Genomic DNA, 9,830 nt, shown 5'->3' on the forward strand with positions numbered 1-9,830 from the left:
AGCACAAGTGTTACTAATATTTTTAAAAATACAACCACACTTTTGAGTTTAAGGAACATGTTTTGATGTTTTAACCATCATCATCAGCCATAGTGATTGTAACATTCAGCCTTCTCAAAACGGGCCAGTCAACGGCTCAATGAGCCACCTCCTCAGAAAGTTTGACCGTCTCCTTCCAGTCAGAAAATGTCTCAATAGACAACACAATTTTAGCTGTAAAGTAAAGTCACTGAAGATGACATATAGGCTTAAAAAAATGCTTGTTTGACGTAAAAAATTCCCTTCTGCAATATCTTTTGGCCTGGTGCACATGAAATGTTTATTTAACTAACATTCCAGTATTTCTTATCATCCAGACACCATGCAAGTGTCAATTCCATATGTGAAATTTCGTCACTTTAGATCCCCCAGATTTCACTAAATTGCATCTGTGAGTGTCTAAATTTCAAAAATTTCCTACAGGAACATGCCTAGCTTGCGCCCTTTGGACACCCGCTTGGCGGTCACCCCAAAACGCAGACTGTGGACTGTGCAGACCGTGCACTGACCAGGGGAAAAATATGGCGTTACTCTCACTATTATTGAGAGCTAACTGTAAACAGGCTAACCTGAATGTTATTTAGGCCTTATTAGGCTAACTGAATGTTATTTAGACCTAATTTATAGGCTAACCGAATGTTATTTAGGCCTAATTCAAGCCAACCGAATTTTCATTTTACAGACGGTCTGCACAGTCTGCAGTCTGCGTTTTTCAGTGGCCTCTCGCTTGGGTGCCTTTGGCACCAAAACCGTCTCCACTTTCCTTATAACCTGCTCCCCAAAAACATTTTGAGAAGGCTGAACATTGACATTTTTACAAGATAATTCGTATATAATTAATATAATAACTATCAATACAATGATTCTTTGTAGATTAAATGTTCGTTACAAGTACATGTAGATAAAATTCAAACGAACCAACAATATTACAGATGATACAACTGACATATATAACGGTAAAAGTTCAAAAGTGTAATGCTAAACTGACATGATCAACTTGTTTGTTGAGTTCGGGTTTCAAGCACTCAATATGGAAGCACTCCTTGATTTTCTGTTGATAGAAAGAAGTAGCATCAATAACTTTGAAGCAAGAAACATCACAATTATCCTGACAATTTTTAGAAAAACTAAGATGATTGAAAATACATGTATGAAAATTTTTATCCCAGAAATGGCAACAATAGTAACAAAGCCGCAATTAACATTCGGCTAGGCACGCTCTTAAGTTTTCTTTATGCTCATCTGTTGTCCTGCAAACTTTGTTTTCGCCCTGACTTTGGCACTGCTGGAATGCAAAAATTCATTGGTACTGAAAGACCTGCTTCGCCCACTATTATGAAGAGGATTCTTACAATAATTATTATTGTCTCATAGGGTTATTTACAAACTTTAAGGTTATGATGCAGGACCTTAGTTTACTGGCCTAATAAAAAATCTTACAAAATCAGACCATTAATTGTATTTGTGAAAGCAAAGGCAACAGATTATGTCTGAGATATTCTTTATGCTAAGTTTTTGTGCAGTCAGGAAATAGGAAATCCCGCTCAGCAGATTTGGCACATGCAATGTGACATTAAAATGTGTTGCATAAATGCTTCATTATTTTAACAGCTACATTGCCGAGTGATGGTTAAATATAGGAACTTCTGCTATAGCCAGCCAATTTCTAGATGAAGACCACTTTAATGCCTGGAGTTAAGAGCATTTCTCACCTTCCACAATTAAGTCATCTCTGCAAAAAGTGTCCTTCTTATGGAGTCCTTGTAGGCTTGCCTGCAGTTTTGAATACCAAACCAACCGATGATTTAGTTTATACCCATGAGGTTGGTAACCATGTCTAGCAGTGGCAAATACCTGCCAGGGAGCCAAAATCAAAGTTGATTGACAGGCAGTCCAAGAGCTAATAGTCTTACCTACTCTGAGCAAGAGGCTTTAAAGTTGTACCAGCTTCAAAACAAAAACACCTACGACAGTAAAACGCTATGTAACAGGATGTGCAAATAGACACAACCACGATTTTGGCAATAGAACAATGCCATGTTCCTATGTGCAGAACTTAGCACATATCTGAACAAGACTACATAAAAGTACATACTAATTATTAATGATACAATGATCATAGATGGTTTTGCAGTCAATTTGTGACCAAATCATGAGAAAATTCAAGTAAAGAGGCCCATTTAATCATCATTATACTTTTATTCATTGGTGAGTAGGCCCCTTCGCATGACCGTGTCACGTGACCTTGTCAATTATAAAAAAATGTTTGTGGTACAAAACACATGCCAAAAATGGAAAGATCATGATTGAGGCCATTGACATCAAATTGTGTGATTTTAGAGGGGTTTGAAACTTTGAAAATTATAAAAGAATTGAGTGCTGGAGGCAAACTTTGCCATCCAGCAGCTGTTTTCCATATAAATCTTACTTAGGCTTAAGTTTTTAAGCATTAAAATCAATGTAAAATCTCTCGCCTAAATGTCAGCGGCCTCAAAATTGACATTCTCACTAATTTTATCACGCTCCTTCCATTTCTTTCTGGCGTCTGGCATCTTTTTTGTACCACGACCATTTTTTTAGGATTCAGGCCCCGTCCAAACATATCCAGATATTTTTGAATCCGCAATTATTTTCTTTCTGGATAAGCCTTCTGTTCACACATATCTGGTGAATTCGGTGGCAAATCTGGAAGTTTTTGAAGACACTCTCCAGAATGGATATTTTTTAATCTGCTGTGAATCCAAGTGTGTGGACACTAAATTAATCCGGAATTTTTTAATTCGGATGATGTAACAAGATGGAGCCCAATTCCCTTTCTCAAGATTACTGTCGCCTTGAGGAGTCCTGAGTCCAGATAGGCATGGACAGGCAAATTTAATTTGAATTCGCTACGTGTGGATGGGAATATTTGTTAATCCGGAGAATAAAAGTTGCAGATTCAAAAACATCCGGATAAGTGTGGACAGCGTTCATACAAGGGCACCGTTCTCACGACTGCCACGATCATGCAAAGGGCCTTGATTACTCCTTCAACGTATGGATTTAAACTAAAACTTGCCACTCTCCCATTGCCACTGCCCAAATCCGCCATCGTCGATCCTTGCCTTTTAGGGGTTTTTGCCGGTTTTGTAATATTAGCAACTTGTCTCTCTGTCGCTGGCACATAAGGAAGGCAAATTTTTCTCAGAGCTTGCGTGACAAACGGTACATTGACAAGAACAATTCCAAGTGCTGTGGCTCCTGTGATTCCAACAACTACTTTGCCAAATTTGCATGATTTCTTGGGGATCTTGTTGTCTTCTTGGACCTCCATACCAAGATGCCTTTCGGAGTCCATTCCTCTAAAGAACACAGGATTGTTCGATTTGCACAATTAAGGGCAAAAAAGACATAGCCAGAGCGTAACATAAAGGACTCCAAAGTATCGAAAAGAAACACGAAAAAGGAACATTTTTGCTCTTTTGTGGAAAGTTCCCATTCCATTTAAGCCGCGATAACCTATCTCAAGAGTGAAGTCCTGCAATTTCGCTGAGTTTTGGCAATGTGCGAGCCAGCGAGCCAGCGAGCCAAACGAGCCATGCGAGCCGTGCGAGCCATGGCTGCGAGCCATGCGAACCAAGAAGCGAGCCATGCGAGTCATGGCTGCGAGCCATGCGAGCCATGACTGCGAGTCACACAGTTATTGAAAGCTAACCGTTTTAAAATGGGTTCTTAGACTTAATAACTGTTTATCAGCGCTATTTGAAATGGGTGCTTAGACTTAAATGCGAAATTCGCATGACTCGCATGGCTCGCTGGCTCGCAGATTGTCATTACTCAACTGCAATGGTGGGTCTGTGCCTTCTTCTAACTCGTGTACTGGTGGGGAGGGGAGGGGGAAGGGATTTGTATTCGCGAATGATTTTCGCGTGAAGAACATAAAGTCATAAAAATCCGGAGTAGATTGCAGAATCCGGCCGAAAACCCACGAAATTCCTGCGTTTTCCGCTGTAAAGTCACAATTTGCTTAACGTGGTTGGGGTAATAGTGTTACATCACAGCCTCGCTTGCATGATAAGAAGTATTGTTGAGGGAGGAGGTGAAGGTGAAAACCAGAGCTGGTGTTATTGAAAGTTGACTGCGGGTCTTTCACGCTCCTTCGCGTTATTGGGCTGTATTCAAGTTAACCATCGGGTGAAATAGCAAAAGCAATAAATTACTAAAGGTGGAGTTTCTTTCCGGTTTTTAGAATTTTTAAATGAATAATTTTCAGGGGAGTAGGACTCAAAACACAGGGCAGTGATCACCAAGAATGGGGAGCGTAGCGTGACCATAGGCAGCCCAAGCTCGCGTCACTACAGACAGCCGTTGAGAATTTAAACGCGTTATAAGACTTTGTATGGGAAAGTCTTAGAACATTGAAAACACTGAAAACACAGAATTCCCGAAACGGTGTAATAAGCTCCAAAAGGCACAAGAATACACCATTTTTATTCACTTTATTGAATGAAAGTTAAATTGAGCATTTTTTAGGCTTTATAATCGACGGTATTTGATTTCCCATACAAAGTCTTATAACGCGTTTAAATTCTCAACGGCTGTCTGTAGTGACGCGAGCTTGGGCTGCCTATGGCGTGACAGGACAAAGTGAGTCAATTCATGCAAACACACAAAACTTCATCTCAAAAGTTTAATTAAACCAGAACTACTTTTACAAATGTTACAAACTATTACTTACAAACAATTTCAAGCATGCATTATGAGAAATCTTCCGTTACATATTGATAATAGAGTTTTACAGTGCAATTAAAAAGTCAAAGTTGAAATATTATTTACAAACTGTCAAAATATTTTGTCTACCCCGAAGGGCTTTTCTTTTTTTTTGGATCTTTTTTCTTTTACTACCTCTAACACTACCTTGCAGTGTGGTTACTAGCATTAAAATTTTTCATTAACTAAAAAATGTGAAAGTTGTGAAAGTTAGGATCCAAATTTCACCTCAACTTTCCTGATTGGTTCATTTTTGTCAAGAGTTGGACCTCTTAGAAAGCAAAACATTTTCTGAGTCTTTTTTGTGATTGGTTAATTGAACAACAAATTTCTTTTTGATTGGTTCATTTGGATCCGTAGATGACATCAGCAAAGTAGTTGAATATCAACTCAGCATTTTTTTGTTTTCCACCAAAACCAATATTTACAAGAAAAATATGCTCGATGGCGCCTTTGGAACACGATCCTGTGCTATCAGTTTACAATGGACTTAAAAAAAAGTACAGCTAAAAGAATGGAACTAAAGAAATTATCAGTACAAATTCAAGTTACCTAAGCATTGAATAATCAAAAGTTCATTGGGAAGAAGTGCAAGGAGCTGAGCTTTGAAATCTTTTACACAGAAACCATGGACACTTCAAAAAAGTTGTTTGGTTTACGAAATAGTTGGACATTTTGTCCTTGTGAGGCTATTTTTGGTAAGCTGGATTTTAAATGAAATTGCTTGTATGTCACAGTGTAATAAACAAAATTTACTGTCAAATTTGTTTAACTTTGTTACTCTTGTATTGTTCATTCATCTGTTATGTTTGAACCTATAATAATTTTGTTATTTAAAAAAGCTTTCACGAATCCATGGTCCCTTTATATTTAAAGGGTTGAAATATTTTAACCTTCAATTTTTCTCGTACTGATTTAGTTACCGTCCTAACTTCAAACTTTCAATTTCGTAAGCTAAAAAACATCGAAATGAAATGACTACGTGTTTTTAGGGTTTAAGTTTATTCAAACTTCAACTTCGCAATTAATATGCTTCACTGATTTACGGAAGGCGGCTTTATTAGTTATATTGTTATCACTGAGGTCTAAGCTGTTTAGTTTGCAATTACTGTGCTTTAGTGCTGCTGATAAATGCTCGGCTGCTTTATCAGTTAACTTGTTACTCCAGAGGTTTAAGTAGTTTAGTTTGCAATTACTGTGCTTTATTGCGGCTGATAAATGCTCGGCTGCTTCGTCAGTTAACTGGTTAAACCCGAGGTTTAAGTAGTTTAGTTTGCAATTACTGTGCTTTAGTGCTGCTGATAAATGCTCGGCTGCTTTATCAGTTAACTGGTTATGCCTGAGGTTTAAGCTGTTTAGTTTGCATCCAGTATTGACAAGAAACTTTTGCACTTCTTTTGCACCCAATGAACCAAGATCATTCCCCTCCAAATTCATACTCAAAACTCCGGAAGCATTTTCTAAGAAATGCGAGACAGCAGCAAAGTCAACAGGCCCGAGTGAACAGCCACTAAAATCTACCGCGTTAAAGCCAATTTGCTCAATTTTGTTTTGTAACACTGCCTGCTGTTTTTCATCATCAATCTCGTACAAACACTTACATAAGTTCAGTGCTAGCTGTTGGTCTTCATCAGCTGGCCAACAGGTCAGTGTTTTTGTCCCTGGTAACGAGTAATCATGTATCATTTCCTTTTCGGATTTCTTCTCAGTCGACGTTGGAAGCAGTTTGATAAAAATGTCGCTGTTTGAGCTCTTTGTTTCTGGATCAGGCTCGAGTAATCCAGCCACAAACTGCAGCACCATTTGCCATGCACCATCGTTAATGTGTTCTGACACAAAGTTTTCGAGTTCCCTTTTACTCAAGGACTCCACAACATTTTTTGCAGCGAAGAATTCTTGCACTGTTAAATGTGTAAAGCAATATTGGGCTTTCGGAGGCTCATTAAAACGGGATTTGGCGTCTGGCAATCTGTGAAGAAGTCCACAATCTTCCAAACCACTGACTTCGCTTGACTCAAAGAGCAATCTTCCTTGTTTTACTCCCTCAAAAGCAATTTCTCCCAGTCTCTTGAAAATCTTTTTGTGAGATTTTGGGAGCTTCTTAAACGGCAAGTACAAGTAATCTTTGAGACTCGGGTTACCATGAGCAATTCTTTGCCGATTGTGTTTAAAAAGGACAATCTTTACAACCATCGTGTAAATATCAGTCATTCTTGTCGGGAGGGTGTGTGCTGGATCAGTGAGACTGATAATTTCCAGAAGACAAGAACAAACGAGAAAACAGTTCACTGGTATGTAGCACAATGAAAACAGGTTCATGTTCGACTTAATGTGTCCCCAAATTTTCTCCTTTGCGTTGTGAATACCATGTGTAAACTTTTCGACGTAGTCTTCAATCTTTTCCGACGTAAATCCGAGAATTTCCACGGTTCTGTCAAAGTTCACTTCTGCAACACAGGGGACTGCCGTTGGTCTTGTTGTTGTGATTATGTTTAGACCACGAAGAAGTTCTCCACTGGTTACTTTGTTAAATAAAGTTGAGACGGGCATCTTGTCCTCCAAGCCATTGTTGTAACATTTGTTGTCTTTTCTAGCGATATCCTCTTTCGCAGAATATTCATCGACTCCGTCAAAAATAAAAAGTACCTGGCTAGTGGTTTTAATTACAAATTTCCACACAGCTTCATGTAATTTCTCAACTGTTTCTGCGTTAGCCAACAGTTCATAGAGATTAAGCACTAGATTGCTTGTAAAGCGCCTGAATTTCATGACGAACACAACAACAATGTTTCTTTTGTCATCCTGATCTCCATTGAACGCTCCACCAGATGCCCACATTCGAGCAATCATTGTGCTGAGCAACGTCTTTCCTATGCCAGGACGTCCAACAACAAGGACGTTCTTGTGTTCTTTGTCAATAACATCCTCTGGCTTGACATAGACACAGTTCTTGGAATCGGGAGGGTATTCTTTAAGTTGTTCGCTTCTGTCTTTCGCAAAGACATGTTCAGCTCTGCCTTCATGCATTGCCACATTGACATAGATTTGATCAATATTAAGATGATTGGGTTTCGGGCCTTCTCCTGGGTTACGTCTAAAAGGTTCTTTAAGATCAGTCAGTTTCTCTGTGATATTTAAGCAATAGGCCTTCATTCTGTTAATGGCTTCTGTCAGTTCAAGTTGCTCTTCTTCCGCTTCGCCCGTACGAGCCTCCCCGACATTGAAGGCTTCCCGCACTGCATGTAGACATTCACTGTGTACCTCAGCTAACGGTATTACTTGTTGCGGTGTTACGCGTTGTTGATCCGAGTTCGATCTCAAATGATCAGCATAAAACAGTAGATTGTCCATGAAAGTTCTTCCTCTCTTAGCGGCGCGTGATAAGATCCAGACAATCTCCACGAAGGCAAAAAATGCGAAAATGCCGTTAACAACTGTCACAGCATTGGTCCAAAAATTCTTTTTCGTTGCTCTCTGATTGATACATTCGTAAACTGTTGATTGTGTCTGGTTCGTAACTAGCTCCCCCGAATCATAGCCTCTCTCAACAGTACAGTTAAAATCTGCGGGAAAGTGCCCGGGATAGAGTAAGTCGGTCTTCAGGAAGACAATGAAAATGATCCCCAGAGCAAATTTTGCGGCAAGTTGAGATAAATATGCGAAGAAAAGGCAACGCATTGGAATTTGTCTTGGATTACTCAACCTCGAGCTCCGTTCCGAGTCTCTGAGAGCGCCCTTGAGTCTATTAACTGTAGACTTGATGCACACGGAGTAAACAAGGGACACCAAAGAAATCGAGAAGAAATTAACAATGACGAAGGCGTAGAGAGGAATGCCGAGTTTGTAGAATTGCTTTTGGTACTGGTCGAAGCACTTTCCTTGGATAAAATCCTTCTCGCTGGTGGTTTTCACATCGCAGCCGACGTCGAATCTTGATTCGTTGATCTCCATGTCTAAAAATATCGCACTCACTATCCCATCAAGTAAAATCCAAAAGAAAACTGCTACATAACTGAGTATGCTAACAGTTTCGGGAATAAACAAGTCTTTGAAATTCATTTTGGTTTCGTGTTTGATCGTTGCCGATTTGCTTCTGGGCTGGGTGTGGCGGAAGCAGTGGAGTTGGCGTCAGATTGACAGCAAATTGAACGTTTCAATTAATCTTTCTAAATAAGGCATGGCTTGAACACGCAATCAGATGTTCATTGACCCGCACTGACCTCACTCTGCGAGCTAAAAACAAAACCAGTTGCCAAGGCGTCAATCATGAAAGATCAAATCAGAGTGACAAAAAGAGTTTTTGAACAAATCCGTAGTGAGTCATTTTGAAAGTTTAAACAACTAATAAAACATTTTCGACAAAATGTACTGTTCTCTTTTTGCACCCCCCGCCCCCTTCGGTCCGAGTCTTGTTTGTATTAATATAATCACGCAAAGATCAAATTCTTAGAAAGAGCTGGAGAACACTTAACTCAGTTCTAGTTTTTCTGTTTTCACCAAAATGCAAGCTCCCTTCACTCCCACTCTATACGTGTGTATACGAATCACTGCAAAGGTCAAATTTTTAGAAAGAGGGAAAAAACAAAATTATCTCTTTGCCGACCTTTTCCCAGTACTGAAAAAGGATTTTTTCCAAATTGAGTTACTCATAATCATCATTTGTTGTGAATAAAATGTAGGTTTAGTTAATCTTTTTCTAAACACTGTGTAATTGACATCCGTGAAAAGATGGCTTTAAAAATTCATTTTGCCAGAATTTAGTCTTGTTTTCATGAAGTTAGTAATTGTTTTTCTTCGATTGACGATAAGTTGCTACTGAAATGGTATATTTCAACAAATTAGGTGTGTTATTCCATGGATCCATTTTAACAATTCTTTAATGAGAGTTCACAGCCACGGAGTGCTAGCCTTTTACAGGATATGAATATTTTACTGTTTTTGTCAGCAATTTTGATGGATTATCATGAAGTTGAGAGTTTTATTGTCATTTCTTTGGACTCAGGCAGAAGGCTAAGATCACGCGATCAGCCCGATGAAATAAA

General features: G+C 39.1%; 1 protein-coding gene across 11 annotated transcripts in view; it reads right to left on the bottom strand.

The window, feature by feature from the left end:
* Nucleotides 1-9,830, bottom strand: part of LOC138039827 (carbonyl reductase [NADPH] 1-like) — a 172,303-nt gene that overhangs the window by 74,701 nt on the left and 87,772 nt on the right. For 4 of the 11 annotated variants that reach the window (XR_011130645.1, XR_011130647.1, XR_011130648.1 and 1 more), the window contains exons 1-3: nt 3,098-3,892; nt 1,752-1,893; nt 1,028-1,090 (exon numbers count right to left, since the gene is read on the bottom strand). The exons of 1 other annotated variant lie outside the window; for it this stretch is intronic. The gene's annotated coding sequence lies outside the window, so the exon portion shown is untranslated. Of the gene's footprint in view, nt 1-1,027; nt 1,091-1,751; nt 1,894-3,097; nt 4,114-9,830 lie in introns of those variants that run through there. 6 more of the 11 variants (XR_011130651.1, XR_011130650.1, XR_011130649.1 and 3 more) reach the window with 4 other exon arrangements.

This window comes from Montipora capricornis, chromosome 1, assembly GCF_036669925.1.
Source record: "Montipora capricornis isolate CH-2021 chromosome 1, ASM3666992v2, whole genome shotgun sequence".
NCBI classification, from domain to species: domain Eukaryota; kingdom Metazoa; phylum Cnidaria; class Anthozoa; order Scleractinia; family Acroporidae; genus Montipora; species Montipora capricornis.